Source organism: Lutra lutra, chromosome 6, assembly GCF_902655055.1.
Source record: "Lutra lutra chromosome 6, mLutLut1.2, whole genome shotgun sequence".
NCBI classification, from domain to species: domain Eukaryota; kingdom Metazoa; phylum Chordata; class Mammalia; order Carnivora; family Mustelidae; genus Lutra; species Lutra lutra.
Window position 1 is genome coordinate 97,324,337 of NC_062283.1, and position 17,946 is coordinate 97,342,282.

General features: G+C 37.6%; 1 long non-coding RNA gene across 2 annotated transcripts in view; it reads right to left on the bottom strand.

Moving 5' to 3' along the window:
* The window catches only part of LOC125102677 (uncharacterized), a 263,935-nt gene that overhangs the window by 156,099 nt on the left and 89,890 nt on the right, over positions 1-17,946 (bottom strand). For both annotated transcript variants that reach the window (XR_007128168.1, XR_007128167.1), the window contains exon 2: positions 13,081-13,186. This is a non-coding gene — a long non-coding RNA (uncharacterized LOC125102677). The remainder of the gene's footprint in view (positions 1-13,080; positions 13,187-17,946) is intronic.

Here is a 17,946-nt window from a genome sequence, read left to right on the forward strand (position 1 = left end):
TCCTAGAGATATGATAACCAGAAGACATTAAGTCCCAGAAGCCATTGTTGGTGTGCCTTTAGGAGGAAGGAGAAATAGCTCTAAAATTAAGAATTTCTCAGAAACCATCTCTCTGAAACAAGCTCTACCTGTTTTTTGAACTATACATATAACAAAAATGGGGATTTATGATTTATGCAATAAATTCTTTAATGTGTCCCAGTGTGCCAGACAGAGTTCAAGGGATGGAGACAGGAAGAAAACCAATGAACTGAACATAAGGCTCTCAAGTCTCTGCCTCCTATCTGTTCAAAGTCACTAATGCTTGACAATGACAGCCAGTCTCACCCACCTCCAAAGACAATCTTAGACCAATGTGATTAGGTGGCAGGACCCCAGGATCAGTCTTGCCACAGAAAGTTGATACCTGGATATATCCATGGTCAAAACTCCCCCACTCCCTGCCCACCACCAGCCTTCCAAGTTAGTCTCCATTCTATACACTGATCATAACCAAAATGTTCTCCTAGAAGACAGTGCAATTTGGACCACGACTTAACTTCGCTAAATTCTACCTCCCCACAGTAGAGATAATGCCACTAAATTAGGCCTATCTTTTCTCATTTCCTTAAGTTCCCTACATTCTACTCAAGAAATATTTAATTGACTCTAATCTATTCTAAGGAGTATCTGAGAGTAGTGCTCATGAAAACAAACAAACAACAAACAACAACAAAAATAAAAACTCTCCAGTTTTACATATATCTCAAGAAACATGTTCACTAACAATCTCAAAAAAATCTTGACCCCTTGCATGAAAAGGACAGCCTCAGCTTCAACTTTCTAACTGACAACTGAGCAAGGCAGAAAGACTTTCCATATTTAGAGAGGTCTCCAAACATCAGAGCCCGTGAATTCCCACCCAGGTAGCTCTGAGTTACCCCTGTCTTCTGTCAATGATTCATATCTGTGTTCATCAGGGCTTACAGTCTTCTGGCCCTTAGTAGTTTTACATATTTCATTCACTCTTTTTCAGAACTGCAATTGGACCAAAAATGTATAAAAGATCCAAAAAGGGAAAAACCTAACTAGTCCCGGAACATCAAAAACTAAATAAGAAAAGTTCTTTGCCTTGTGTTAAGCTGCAAGCCAGATTGCAAAATTCCAATTCCATTTACTTAATGAGTTGCTTATAATATCACAACAGCAATAAATCTAGTCTCAGAAGACTAAGGAGGTGAAACATGAGCAATGACTTAGAGTTTTGTCTATAAAACAGTGAATTATTCACTAAGAGGGTTTTTTCTTTTGATGTGTAGACCTAGTCTAGATTCAAAAGAGATTCAGTTCAATAGATATTTGCATATTACCAGATGTGTGCAGATGAGTAAGATTCCATGGCGTTCACTTCTAGGAGTTCCAATTCTTAAAAGTCAAGGGTGAGGGTTAGCATAGATAGAGACCCAAGAGCCAGAAAGGTATGCTGGGATGAAGGAAATGAACTTTATACCATGTGGTTGCAGGAAAGGGTAGACATTGAACTATTTTAAGTTGGAGCATATGCAATCCAATTTGCATTTTAGACAAAAGATCACTATGGTGATGATGGGTTGCCACAGCAGTGGCAAAGCCAAATAAAGGGACTGCTTAGGGAGATATATGATAAATAGAATCTGATTGGACCTGGGTCAATCTCAGAGGAGGTAGTTCCTCTGAGAGTTCCTATGTTGCTCACAATATTCTCAACACTGAGGGTTCTGCCTACCGAAGGAGGCAAGTGTCTCTCTGCCCAGGCACCTCCCTTTTACTTATCAAGCCAGCTTTATATTCTAAGTCCTAATGGCAACAAGTGTTTTTCAAAGTGAACTGGGATAATCCAATCTGATCTTCGCATTTATTATTGTTGAATTTATTCTCGCATTTTCTTCACTAAGCCTGAGGCAATGGAAACGACACAAAACTATGGAAGTCAGGTGGGTGGTCTTGGGATTTTAATGCAGACTTGTTTGTAATCAGAGATGTGACCTTGGGAAAATCACTTACCTTCTCTGAATCTCATTTTTTCTATAAAATGAGGAATTACTCCAGCTATAAATAAAACCCCTTCCAGATATGTCTATTTATTCCAAATAATTCTGTTCTAGTCTATCAACCAGTTATTAGTATGCAAAAAAAAAAATACTGATTAACCCCCAGAGCAGTTCAGATTGGTTATATACTAAATGACTTCTTGAAAAGGAAAGTCCCTGAGGCACAATAGACAAAGAATAGACAAAGAAAAAATAATAGACTTCTCTAAATTAAAACAAAGACATAAAGGAAGTAAAACAATTCAATGGGACTTGATTGCTGGAAATGTGCTGATCTTGAATTAGATATCTAAGTATGTTAAGAAAATCACCCAATGAGTTTAACTGCCTGGGACTAAAAACTAAGAAGAGGTATGCCCAACTTCTGAACCAGTAAATCTTTATTGCCTAGTTGCTGAGATAACTTCTGATTCCCGCTGGTCCTCGCAAAAATGAACAATTTTAGTGAACACTTGCTGCTTGGGTTTTTAATTATTTTGTTTTGGTTTTGTCTAGTAGCCCTCTCTTCCTTAGAGAACCACATCCTTCATTTTGGGGGGAAATGTCCCTTAACCAACTGTGGGTTTATGGTCTGAGCTGCTAAATACTCCGTAATCTAGGCTCCTTTTTCACAGCAATTTGACCATGGTTGGGCTTCTGATCTAATCTGACCACTATTCTTCTTTAATATTTTTCATTGTGTATCTAAGAGGTAGAATCCTTTGCTTTCTGATGCTAAATCTGGGAAGATGCAGCCTTAAAGCTTTCTGTTAGTGGAAAGTGTTCTGGAAAAAAAAAAAAAAGATGAGAGATGGAAAGAAAACAAGTCTTGGCAGGGTTCAAATGCCAGTCCCTAATATTCCTGGAATTGCTCCTTGTCTTGTAAAAATTTTTTTAACTCATCTTTTAATTCTTAAGCCTGGATTTTCCACCAAAATTAGTTCAAGTTGGATTTCTGTATTTTGCAACCAAAAAAGGTTATGACTGATCTAGTAATTTTCACCATAAGGAAGAAAAGTAGAAAAGAGTGATTTAGCTAATTTCATCATCACCACTGGAAAAAATAATTAATGTGCCCAAGTAATAGTGGCACTCCAATATTTAGATACGTTGATCAACTGTGTATATTCTCTGAGCTATCGTACTTGTTGAGCCAAACAAACACAAAATGGTCCTTGCCAAAAACAATTATATTTAAAAGGTTTTGGTTTTGTTATGTTGTCTTCAAAATGCAACAAGGTGTGAATCATTTGCAAGAACTTCATGGACTTCCTTAAGTGCTGCTGGTCTTCAGTAAGACATGTATGAAAGAAAAATCTATGTGATGTGTAAAACTGGATGCCCACACAGATCACAGCCTCACAGGACATTGTTAGGGAGTAGAGACATGTAGGAGAGAGGCATATATCTGACCAATATGAAGGTCACCTTGACCACCTCAAAAGAACACAATAGGGTTCAACTGAAATGGCCAGCTTATCCACCTTCCATCTTGACTCTGAGAACAAAAGAAATTAAAATGATTTTCTACCTACAGGGGTGCCTGGGTGGATTGGTCAGTTAAGTGTCAGACTCTTGATTTCAGCTCAGATCATGATCTCAGGGTCTTGAGATTGAGCTCTGCATGGGGCTCCATACTGGGCATGGAGCCTGCTTATGATTCTCTCTCTTCCTCTGTCCCTCCCAACCGCTTCTAAAAAATTAATTAAATAAATAAAATTATTTTCTACCTACAGGAAAAAATAGGCACCAACAGCTGGAAGGGAAAGATAAGGAATATAAAAATGAAAATAACTACAAATCACTTCTCATGAGAGTTACTTACTAAACTTGAACATCTGGGCCTTGAAAGGCTTGAGACATATTCAACAAGCAAGGGTTAGATTCATTATGTTCTCACTTCTGCTCTGTGGTAAACCAGTTTGACAAAAACCTTCTTCACAAATTGTTTTATTATCAGATCAAGTGTGTAAATAGAAGAAAAGTGAGTTCCCAAGAAGAAAGGTAAGAGAAAATGTCTCTTGGAAAATGTGGAAGAACAGATTCATGCACAAGGAATTTTAAAGGTTCTCTACCTTTTTGCTCCAAAGATCCCTTTGTCAGTTTTGTGAATCCCATGGGCCCCTTTATCTCCATAAAGAGCATTACCACTTCCCCAACATTCCAAGTCCAATATACAGAAATTTTCCAAGTCACATAATTACAAACTTAGATAAAACTTTAACTACAAACTTAACCACAAACTCAGGTATAAGCTATCAGCAAGTTCCATTAGCCCTGCCTCCCTCCCCAATTCTTTCATCCTAGTCAAACCTACCTGATCTAAGTTACTGCAAAGTCCTGCAAACTATACCACATCTACTCCTCTTCTACCCCATACTCCAATCTATGCATGGCAGAAAAAATTATTCTTTAAAAATTCAAATCATATTCCCTCACTCCCTGCTTGAACTGTTACTATGACTTCATATTTAATTTGCATAAAATAAAAATATGTTACTATGGTCTATGAAGTCCTCATGGCATGAAACCTGAACCAATGATATAATAATGATAGTTAACTTTTACTGAATACCTACATATTGCAGACCCTGTTGTAATCATTATTTATATCTTGTTTTTCATCTTTGAATAATTGCCTAATTGTCTATAACTCATACTTACTTTAAAGATGCAGAAACTGAGACACAGATAGTTAAGGTAATTTGTGCAAAGCCAAATAAATAACAAATGGCAGGTCTTTATTTGAATCTAGGCACTAGATGCTAGGTAAAAAAGAGAAAAAGAAAAAAAGGGAGTCGAGCTTGGATTCTTAAACACTACACTATTTCACTTCTTACCTTTTCCCTTTCCCCTGTTACTAATACACTGTGTTTCAACTCCACATCTTTCTGTTCCTTAAACATACCAAAATACTTTCTATTCTCAAGGACTTGCACCTGTTTTTCCCTTCTCTGGAGTACCCTTCCCCAGATCTTCATATGGTTAACTCCTTCTCATTGCTCAGGACTCAGCATATCATAGGCACTAGTGGTTGCCTATTCAAATCTATGCCCTCTTTTTTCACTAATTTTTTGATTGTTTAACTTTCTCTGGTCATTCCTGTACTTTAGAAAAGTGACTCAAATCTCAGTTCCAGGAGCTGAACTTTAATTAGCTTAAGTCTTAAACTCTAGGCCAGTCCTGGTAATTTTATTTCCCATGCAGGTGATACAATTTGGGTCAATAGATGCAACGCAAAGTCTTCTGAGAACAGAGAATTCTTGCTGGTGTGTGTGTCTGTATGTCTGTGGTCTGGGAAAGAGAGAGAGACAGAGAGAAAGAGACCTATGTAAAGAAGTTGTCATTTTTACCTAAGGACTTGGCCTAAGGTGCCTGAGTATGGAATGCCTAGAAGTGATGTTCTCATCTTGCAAGCAAGAAAGTACCTAATCCACATGCCAAAATAGGTATGTAAGAACCAGTATTTTCTTACATCCACTAGTCTCTGGCTAATCCTAGAGCCCTTCTACCTTAAGACATCTTTTTTATGTAAGATAACTAATTCTTCTATCATTTAAACTATTTTGTGCTCAGGTTGTTTGTTACTTGCAGATGAAAGTATCCTGGCTGACCCACAGTTAGTAGCCTCTCCAGAGAGGCTTCTGTGACAATCTGATAGAGTTATATTACCCCCTGTCATTCTACCACATCCCACATTTACTTTTCTTCATAGTACCTATCATCTGAAAGTATCTTGTTTATTTATTTTCCATCTGCTTATTTCCCTGGAATGTAAATTCCTTATAAAAAGGAATCTTCTTCTTTTTATCCATTGCTAAATTGCCTATACCCAGAATATGGTCATATTCCTCCTTTTAAAATCTATGTGACCTTGGAAAATGTTCTTACTATCCCTCTATGGTAGTGAGATTATAAAGATCAAAAAATCTTTGCGTATTATTACTTGGTCTTTAGATCTCAATGTGAGGCAGAAATCTATCAAAATCCTAGAGAAGAACATAGGCAGTAACTCCTATGACACTGGCCACAGCAACTTCTTTCAAGACACATCTCCAAAGGCAAAGGAAACAAAGACAAAAATGAGCTTTTGGGACTTCATCAAGATCAAAAACTTCTGCACAGTGAAGGAAACAGTCAACAAAACAAAGAGGCCACCCATGGGAAGGGAGAAGATATTCTCAAATGACACTACAAAGAAAGGGCTGATATCCAAGATCTATAAAGAACTTCTCAAACTCAACACACACAAACAGATAATCGTGTCAAAAAATGGGCAGAAGGGGTGCCTGGGTGGCTCAGTGGGTTAAGCCTCTGCCTTCGGCTCAGGTCATGATCCCAGGGTCCTGGGATCGAGCCCCACATCAGGCTCTCTGCTCAGCAGGGATTCTGCTTCCCCCTCTCTTTCTGCCTGCCTCTCTGCCTACTTGTGATCTCTGTCTGTAAAGAAAAAAAAATGGGCAGAAGACATGAACAGACACTTTTCCAAAGAAGACATACAAATGGCTAACAGACACACACAGATAATATTCATCATTAGCCATCAGGGAAATTCAAATCAAAACCACATTGAGATACCACCTCATACCAGTTAGAATGGCCAAAATTAACAGAACAGGAAACAAGTGTTGGAGAGGATGTGGAGAATGGGGAACCCTCTTATACTGTTGGTGGGAATGTAAGTTGGTGTAGCCACTTGGAAAACAGTGTGGAGATTCCTCAAAAAATTAAAAATAGAGCTACCTTATGACCCTGCAATTGCACTACTGGGTATTTACCACAAAGATACAGATGAGGTGAAAAGAAGGGCCATCTGTACCCTAATGTTCATAGCAGCAATGTCCACAATCACCAAACTGTGGAAGGAGCCAAGGCACCCTTTAACAGACAAATGGATAAAGAAGATGTGGTCCATATATACAATGGAATATTACGCCTCCATCAGAAAAGATGAATACCCAACTTTTGTATCAATATGGATGGGACTGGAGGAGATTATGCTAAGTGAAATAAATCAAGCAGAGAGATTCAATTATCATATGGTTTCACTTACTTGTGGAGCATAAGGAATAACATTGAGGACATTAGGAGAAGGAAAGGAAAAGTGAATTGGGATAAATTGGAGGGGGAGACGAAGCATGAGAGACTGTGGACTCTGAGAAACAAACTGAAGGTTTTGTAGGTGAGAGGGTGGGTGGTTGGGTAAGCCTGGTGCTGAGCATTATGGAGGGCACATATTGCATGGAACACTAGGTGTGTGGTGCATAAACAATGAATCATGGAATCTTGGAACACTGAAAAAATTTAAAAAAATAAAAATCAAATAGTTAATTCATATAAAGTAATTTAAAAACTGCCTGGCACACAGTTAATGCTCAATAACTTATTACTATTCTTATTATAGGCATTTAGTATTAGTTGAATGAATGAAGTTATTAAAAAAAATAAATCTGTAAGATGTGATGAGTCATTCCAAAATTAGAACATAATGATAGAAGGACTTGTCTCACTCAAAAGAAGCAGTTTTAAAAGGAGCAATGGAGTAGTGCTAAAGGTAAGAAAATTAACATCTGCACAGAAATCTTCATTCCCTGAAGACAGAAGCACACTAGAGAGTACTGAATAAGTAAAAAATAATAGTGAGCATTATGGAAATATGGAGCACCCAACATGGTGTGGATATTAGAGGTGAACAAGACAGGAGAGGCTTTTGTCCTTAAGAACAGTGAAAGAAGACTTCAACTGTCCATTTTATTTGGCTAAAAGTCAACCATGTAAGGGTGCTTAAATATCAATAATGACAATTTAATCTCTAAGAAGCAAGGACAGAGCTAGAAGAAATTACCAGTTTGCGCCTGGTTCTGACAGTAAGAAGAATTGATTGGTAAAGTGAAAATAATGTGGATTTTGAAAAAAAGGGACCATGATATCCTGATTTTATTTTTTTCTTCTTTTTTTTTTTAATTTATTTGACAGAGATCACAAGGATGCAGAGAGATAGGCAGAGAGAGAGGGGGAAGCAGGCTCCGCACTGAGCAGAGCCCGATGTGGGGCTCGATCCCAGGACCCTGAGACCATGACCCGAGCTGAAGGCAGAGGCTTAACCCACTGAGCCACCCAGGCGCCCCCTGATTTTATTTTTGTCCAAGAAAAAGAAGACTGGACATCATGGATTGTACACTCTGCACTATGTGAATGTCTTCAAAACGTTTAGAGCAAAGATATGTATTACTCATGGCATGAGACTCCTAAAGAGATTATGACTCAAAAATGTCATGTTCTCGGGCGCCTGGGTGGCTCAGTGGGTTAAAGCCTCTGCCTTCGGCCAGGTCGTGATCCCAGGATCCTCAGCAGGGAGCCTACTTTCCCCTCTCTCTCTGCCTCCCTCTCTGCCTATTTGTGATCTCTGTCAAATAAATAAATAAAAATCTTTAAAAAAAGTCATGTTCTCAAAAATGCAATTTTGAGTACAATTACAAATAATAAAATGAGGAGGAAAGTACAAAGAAAACTTAAAAAGTAGCTACAGATATTTTAAAAAGAAAAATACAATTGGAAAGTATCCATATCTATCTTATTTATCCTCTTGGTAATACAGTGCCAAGAACACAGCAAATAGAAAGTATTGCCAATTGAATGAATGAATGAATAAGTGAACATGAATAAGAGAGTGGCAGGCCCAGTAAGACTCATTTTAGGGAGATGAAGTTCCTGAATGAGCTGAGATTCTGGGGGGAAATTTAAAATATCAAAGCAACTTTTATTTATTTTTTGCGGGGGGAGCAAGAGAAGACCATGACTTTGAACTAATGATAAAATGACATAAAGATTATGTTTTTCAACCTCCCAAACTCAGACTAAACACTCCTGGAAGGAATTGAGGCCGAAAGAGGGTAAAGACTTTATTGGTCAGCACGTTTCTGTTCTAAATGAATTCATATCTCCAAACAATGATGAATTATAAACTATGATGAAAATAATTTGCAGATTGCTGAGTACTAACAGCATTATTAATATTAAAAATATTAATATTTTAATATTATCACTGGGTACTAACAGCAATATTATTAATATTAAAAATATTAATATATTTATATTTATGAAAATATAAATATAAAATATTAAAAAGACCAGAGATAGATGAAAGAGTCAAAACAGTACCTTCAAAAATCAATAGGGAGGTGAATCTGTGATTGGTTCCTAGCAGCATTCTGCATGGCTGATCAAAAAGCAAATTCAAGCCATATTTTCTCCCTTGATAACATTATTAATATGATAGGCCATTATTAATCCAGAAGATCATCTGGGCTTACATAAGAGGGTTCACATGCTCACAATCTGATCAAAATGTCTTTGAGCAATCTAGAATAATAAGGTTGGGGGCTAGCTTAACTTGGTGAATTAGACATTGGCTATGCTAAAGGATAGTTAATGGTTTATGTCAACCCAGAAGAAATAACTGAGTTGGATGCCACATCATCAAAAATTTTGAGGTTATAGTCATTGCATTTTTCAATGATAAATAGCTTGCTAGTATTGCAAAAACACTACTCAAAAAAATAAGGCTCCAAACGGTTTTGGTGGCTTGGGATAACAGACTGAATTTAACAAGATTGGGTTTAATAAGAATAAAAGAATGATCCTGAACCAAAGTCCAGAATATTAGTGGCACAAAACCAGGCTATAAGAAGAACTCTGACTCCATTTTTTGATATTTGCTGACACATTTTATTCCTCACCCCACCCTCTTCCCCTTTTTCCCTACACCTGGGCAAGCTTTTTTTTTTTTTTTAAAGATTTTTTATTTTTTATTTTCATTTGTCAGGGAGAGAGAGAGAGATAAGGAGAGGGAGAAGCAAGCTTCCTGCTGAGCAGAGAGCCTGATTCGGGACTTGATTCCAGGACCCTGGGATCATGGCCTGAGCAGAAGGTAGATGCTTAACCAACAGAGCCACCCACGCATCCCTGGGCAAGCTTTTAAGAAAGTCTGAGCACTTCTTTCTTTGGCTCTGGCAAGAGATTCAAACCATGCAAGCCCCTTCTTGTGCATAGAAATTCCCACCAAGCCCCGACTTCTAACCAAAACAAACATCAGAAGCCAACTCTTTGCCTTGCTTTCTCAAGCCATTTCAGTTCTGCTTGAGAGGACTGCCCTCATCTCTTAGGAGACATTAACTGTGCATGAATCTTTTTATATCCTCTTGGTATGAACTCGTAGCATCATCAGTCTCCATGTTCAAACCAAACTTCGTGGGGTGGGGGGGGGGGGTCCATCTGCCCCTGCAAGGTGAGTACAACATGCAGGATTGACAGGGAGGAAGAGGATGCAATTTAGGAGCAACACAAAACAGATTTCCATGAGTCTAAGAAAGACTGAGAGTGTACAGGTGAGAAAGTCAGGAACAAAAAGCACAGTAGAAGTCCATGGTATGGTGGAACTGCCATAAAGATAAATACGATCTTAGGGGCTTCAGAACAAGGGGTATGAAGATAGGAGGCACTCTCTCCAATTCTATGTGGGTCATCCACCCTGGGGTTTCAAGTTTTCAGGGCTGCCTCTTGATCTCTTCTTTAACATCACTCACTTCCTTAGTGATATTGTCTAAGCTCTTCCATTTAAACCCCATCTATATGTTGGTAATTCCTGGGTATTTATCTCAACATAGACTAGAATGGCCCTCCCCAGTGTGAGGTAGGCCTCATCCTAGACACTGGAGGCTTAGGTAGGAAAACAAAAAGGCTGAGTAAGGGAAAATGTGTTCTTTCTGCCTGATTGTCCTTGAAATAAGACATAGGTCTTCTGCCTTTGGATTAGAGTCAGACTGGAGTTCACCATCAGCTCTCCTGGGTCTCCAGCTTGCCAACTACAAAGCATGAGACCTCTCAACCTTCATAACCACATCAATCAATTCCTTAAACAAATTTCATGATCAATAAGTGATAGATGATAGATAGATAGATAGATAGATGTAACAATATGTCCTTATATCTTATTTGTTCTCTTTCTCTGGAAAACCAGACTAATACACTTACCTTCTCAGTGAGGACTCCCCTGGTCATTTTAGCCAAGGACTATAACACCATTTCCTCCACCCCATTTTATATGATTATCCTACTTTATTTTCCTCTCTCAAGTACTTATCACTCTCTAAGTTACTTTATATTATTTATCTCATATATTTTCTCTCCTCCCCACTTAAATGTAAATTCCATGAGGTTAAGTATTTTAATCCATTGTGTCCACTGCTTTATCCTTAATATCAAGCACAGTGCTCTAGTGGGTATTCAGTAAGTATTTTCTTGAATGAATGAATGAATGAATGACTAAATGACCCTTGAAATATTCTGTCTTAATTGTGATATTGAAGGATATTGCCACACTGATTTTTTGGGGGGTTTTGTGGGAGGGTTTTTTTTTGTTTGTTTGTTTGTTTTGTATTGTAAATGAAAGAACTTCAAATCATATCCCATAAAGAACAGAAGAAAATGAATACTTTTAGCTCGAGGGATAGGAAACAAGGAGTTGGAAGAGGAGAATGGAAGTTGGTATGGTATGGTAGATAGCTTCAAATATTTCAGGTCTCTTAAGAAAAGGGATAATCATATTCTATTTGTATTTCTAAATGATCAACTGGTATAAATATATGGAAATCATAGGCAGACAGATTTCGATTCAATTCAGAAATTTTTACATAGCCCAAGCTTTCCACTAATAACTTGAGCTTCCATTGAAGGAGCTAGTTTCTCCTTCTTGAAGGTTTAAAATGAATGAAAACTTCATGGAATCTTAATATTATGCTAGAATATAACACATTTATTTTGAGAATGAAATCATATGGTTGCCTAGTACTGAACTTGGAGGACATATTTACAAATGAAGGAGAGGGAAAAAAAAACTCAATAGCTTCCAAATATGAATTTGATTTAGTAATTTTTCCAGCTTCCTAAACTAGTTGAAAAAGTTTTAATACCTAAAAAAAGTATTCTGTTATATGGAAAAAAAAAAATCCCCAACTTCTCTCTTAAGTTTTAATACTATCATCTGAACCTTTCTTTACTCTCCTTTTTTTCTCCCCAACACACACACATTCAAGTTCTAATCACTATAATTATAGGTTACTGACTCTGATATTTCTAGAATTCTCTTAATCTTTCCTCAGATTATAATTAAAAACAGAGGCTAAATGGTGCTGCTTGAACATCTCCTTTATATATATATATATATATATATATATATATATATATATAATTTTTAAATAGCTGCTTTAGAAAATAGTATAGTACTCTAACTTCCTTTCAAAAGCTGAAATTCCATGCTACTACCCTTTCTGTCAATAGACAAGAACTCCATGTATGTGAAATAAACTCTGTGTCTCAAGGACAGAGACCACAACTTTCCTTTGCATCTTCCCACAGGATCTATTAAGGTAACTAATACTCAATAAATGTTGACTGTCAAATACATAGATTCCTAAAGACTCAGTGTATGGGAAACAAACTGAGGGTTGCTGAAGGGGAGGTGGGCAACGGGATGGGGTAATTGAATGATGGGCATTAAGGAGGGCATGTGATGTGATGAGCACTGGGTGTTATATACAACTAATAAATTACTGAACTCTACATCCGAAACTACTGTTGTACTTATATGTTGGCTAATTTAATTTAAATTTAAAAAAAAGAAAAGAAAAGCATTTGTCTTTATCCTATCTTCCTCATTTTTAAAGGTTTCAAAGGACTTTCATAAAAAGATAATTTAAATAAGCTGATATGTTAATAATCATGCTATGAATTGATCTCATAGGATTAGAACTATCCTACTTCATTTAGATTGCTTTTAATAGAGTTATCTATCTTTTCTAATTTTCTTGATTACAGTTCATCAGCTATGATCATCTTTTCCCCTTCAGATCTGGGTAAAACTGGACTAATTCCCATTCTGCATCCTATTGAAAATCTATTGCAAATTTTAAGGAGGAGGTAAGGTGAGGATGTGTTTGGGGAGGGTAGGGTAGGTTCTCATGTTATGACTTACCTCCCAATGTTTACTTCTGCTAGATTAGCTCAGTGTCTTTCATCTCACTGTCTTTACTGTCAAGTTGTACAAAATCTCAGCCATATGAGTCATTCAGCCCCCTGTTCTTGATTTCCACCAAAAAGCCGGGGGAGAAAGGAAACAAAAAAGGAACATTCAGAAATCCTTGCGTGTATTGCAGACTTCAGAGATTTTGGAATAAGAGAGGGAGTTTTAATCATAGCAATACAGCAATACACCCCAAAACTACTTTTCAGACATTCCACTTCTTCAAATGCCCCCTTTTACTGAGTCCTAGCTCCCAAAAAGTTCTAGAGTTCTCCCCTCTTTGTTTTCCTTCACCCACAAATCCCTTCTTATATCTTAAGTAGAGAAGAATGGCAATGTTAAGATTTATTAGAAATCCAGTAAGACAGTCTTGTTTCATGCTACCTTTTTTTTATATCTCCTATAATCTATTTTTGTCTTTCAAACATCATTCAGAATGAACTCCTTTTCTTTTTTTTTTAAAGATTTTTTTTATTTATTTATTTGACAGAGAGAGATCACAAGCAGACGGAGAGGCAGGCAGAGAGAGAGAGAGAGGGAAGCAGGCTCCCTGCTGAGCAGAGAGCCCGATGCGGGCCTCGATCCCAGGACCCTGAGATCATGACCTGAGCTGAAGGCAGCGGCTTAACCCACTGAGCCACCCAGGCGCCCTGAACTCCTTTTCTTTCCTGCTCTCTAGTCTGTAGCTCAGTTCCACAAATATACCACAGTTTATTTCTTTGTCCCCTTCAATACATAGTCTGACCTAACGAATGATAATGTATTTACTCAGATTCACTCCCTGCTTAAAAGCTTGCCAGCAATTTCTCTCTTCTCGCTTAGAGATTTGAAGATCACTCATACCTACACCCATTCTGTATCTTTCCAAGTTAATTTCCTAATGCATACCTCAGAGCTCACACACAGCCTCATCACTGCCTGTACCATTTTGCCTTTGGTCTTGATATATTCACAATCTATGGCAGTCCCCTATATCTCCTTTGTTTCAATGTTATGCATATTTGAAGATCATTCTCCTAATCCCACCTCATCTTATAGATTTCAAGCCTACAATTCTCTTTTCCTTTACCAAATTATTATTTAGAGAGCAGTACACAGAAATCCAATTACTTTAAGTATTTTTGTTTATTTGTATGTTTGTTTCCAAAATTTGACTTGAACTGATAAGAATAAGGAAGACTCTATTTTATTTGTGTTTATGTCTTCTTACTGAGCCAATGTCAAGTCTGGACATACAGATGCTATTTTAGTTGGCTAAAATGTTTGACAGTTAAAAACTTGGGCTGGGTATGACAACCATTTACTAGCTATGAGATCTCAAGGCAAATTTCTTAACTTCTCTAGGTTTTTGTTTGTAAATGTGAGTGACAAAGGTCATCACAAAGATTAAGTGATACAATGAATGTAAATCACTTAGACTGTCTGTGGCATGTTAGCCAAGCCATTTTTAAGGATCAAGTGGAAAGAGCATTTGAGGTTATCTACACCAACACCTTCATTTCTCAGGTAAGGATATTAACTTCCAGAGAGTTTTAGAGCCTTCTTCTAGGACAAGCGGTTGGTGGCTTTCTCAAGATAATTATTGATTTGGGCTGAACAAAAACTAGGACCCACCTCCTGACTTTCAGTCCATTTCTCTTTCTGCGGCATCCCAATGCCACCAGAATTTATTTGGAAGGTGGAAAACATTCATGTGATTGACAAAACTTTAGATCGATGTACTTGGGGTATTGTGGAAGATTCCAGAGGATAGCTTTTAAGATGCTTTTAGGTCATTCTGATAACAATTTAATTTAAAAAATCAATAAAGAATTAAAAGATGTTATCTGTAATTCTAAACAAGAGGATATGGTTAAATCGTTTTTCTCCCTTAAAAGAAAATAAAATGAATTTTAGTATTTATTCTCTCAAAGCTCTTTACCTTCAAGCCCTATCATAAGTTTTGAAAAGTTTGTGGGTGTTTTATTGTAGTGAACATTATGTAATACATGGAATTGTTGAAACACTTATGTTGTACACTTGAAACTAATATAGCATTGTATCTCGATTATACTTAAATAATAAAAAAAGTTATAAAAGTAAGTATGTGTGTGTGTGTTTACATATGTAAAGTGTGGACATGAGCAGATTCTTTTGCTCATTTAGTGGGAAAGAAATCTACAATATCTGCTGGATTAGTTACTACATTGCTATCTCGACCCTTGACATCAGAAATGAAGAGGCTCCACAAAGCAGACTGGGTAAATTCAGACAGAATACTGATTGGAGGAGATCCCTATAGCTTACTTCTTGCCTGCAAGACTATCAGGGACAGTGGTGACTTCAAGAGACCAACAGAGATTCATTATTCCTATAGTGCAATCTGTAATAGTTACGCCCCACCACTCAGTGCACAGTGGGTATTTTCAATCTCCATCTGGATGTATTGCCCATGCTATCTTGGACCAGGCCTCCTTCTCCCCACCTACACACATGATGCCTCATGCACATATATACACACACATACTTAGAAACCTTAGGGTTTCCACTCTGCTTGTAGAAACTGCCTCATGTTTGCTAAATCAGAGTCCCATTGGGAAATTGACTCACTTCCTGGGAATTCCAAAGGAATAGAAATAAAACTTGTGTCTTCTATGTTCAGATGAACAAGGAAATTTTAGAAACTAGAATTTACCAAATATTTTCCATGTTTCAACTACTCTTCTAGGGCTCTAACATGGACAGTATTATTTACTTCTGTAATATTTATAACTCTTTGGTCAGCTCCTATAATAAGACCCATAGATCCTTAAAAAATATTTGGTAAATGATTTCCAAATGAACTTGTCCAAGGTCACACAGTAAGTAGCAAAACCAGAAATCAAACTAGGATGTAACGACTTCAAAGACATACTTCTTAGCCACTAAACTATACCACCTTCACTCCTACATTGTATATACCCTGTGAATCTGTAACCTTCTTGTTATTGACTGAATGTATGTGTCCTCCTAAAAGCATGTCGAAACTCTAATCCTGTAGGTGGCTATATTTGGAGATGGGGCCTCTAAGAAAATAATTAAGATTAAATGAGCTCAGAAGGAAGGGGCTCCAAAGCAATAGGATTAGTGTCCTTAAAGAAGAGACAGCAGAGAGCTCTCTCTCTCCCTCCTTACATACATACTTTGAGGAAAGGCCACATGGGAACATGACGAGAAGGCATTCATCTGAAAGCCAGAAACAAATCTTAATCAGAAATCAAATCAGCTGAAAACTTGACCTTGAACTTCTAGCCTCCAGAATTGTGAAGAAATAAATTTCTGTTGTTTAACTCTCCAGTCTGTGGCATTCTATTTAGTCTACCTCAATTCTAATACATAAAATTTGCTAGCCTTGAACTTTACAGGACCCTGTGTTCTGAGTTAATCTTGTGCACAAGAGGGTCTATGTCACGTGGAAAGCAAATATATATCATATCAAAATATAGGAAACCATCACCCATTTAATATATATAGTCACGTGCAGAACTTCAGCATATTCAAAAGGAAGAAAACAATGTTTTTCTATCAAGCTCTACCCATACCGCCCACCCACCCCAGCTGAAACTTTAAATGGGAAGGAAAGGTGGGTAGATTGTGACAAAATATTCAGTGTTGTTGTATGTTCAAAATTGTTATTAAAAACATATTGATGGAAAAATGATTCATAATTTGGATAAGAGTAAGTTGAATATCAAAGCAGTAGTATCTTTTTACCTCAAGCATTCTCCTTGATTTTTACTTTTTTACATAGTAGATGACAAGATCTACAAAGAAATATTTATAGCCACACAGCAGAGTGCCAAGTTGAAGTGGAGCCCAGAGCTCTCTGACAGTGCTGCAGGCTCCCTCTCTGGAACTTTGGAACCTTGGACAGCTCCAGAACTCACCAAGGGCTTGTGGGCAGTACTTTGACACCTGCACACTCTGAGGGCCCGAGTAGGGAAATGTGATGAGGTCAAACCCATCTGAGCACCTTTGTAAATGGCCTCCACTTCAGTAAAAATATCTGAATGGTGTATGTACTAATTTGGCACTCTTGTGGAAAGATTCCCCGTGGTCTGCTGATACAAACCACTGCACAGCCTGTTCCATGGGTATCAGGCTCAAAATTATTCAGCACAATGTCCCCAGTATCCAATTTATCACAGAAACACAGTAAATCATCCTTTCCTGCATCAACACAATTCCAATTAGACACTTGCAGACAAGAAATCTGCACTTGCCTAGAAAACTCTTCTCAACACTGAAGAACATGACAGTCTGAAATTAGGATCCCACTGAAATGTTTCATCAGGCAGACCTAGTTTTTCTATAAAGAAGCTACCTCCCACATGTATCTGAAACTTATTTATTCCTCCCCCAAACTGGTGGCTGGCCGTAATATAGTCATCACTGTAATGTAGAATGGATCTTGCTCAGAGGCATGCTCCTGAAGCACATACATTCAACAGTCATAAGGTTGTAGAAAGTTAGAGATAAGGAGTGGCAGGCAATCATTCAGTCCAACTGTTTCATTTTAGAAATGAAAGTCCAGAGTGTTCAAATAACTTACCAAAAGTCACATAGGTAAGTCAGTGCATTATATTTCTCCATTAATTTCCTATTTTCATACAAACCTCTCTCTTTACCTACCTCGTCCCTCTTCTTGGCCCTAGCCCTTGTTTCACTATGGTCTCAGTTATGGACAACAAAGGAGGTGACATAACCCGGGCAGTTATCTTCCTGCAAACAGATTCTCACCGGAAAACTGGCACTCGGAGCCTTGGCAGGCGAAGTGCTAAAGCAGGAGCAGAGAAGTGG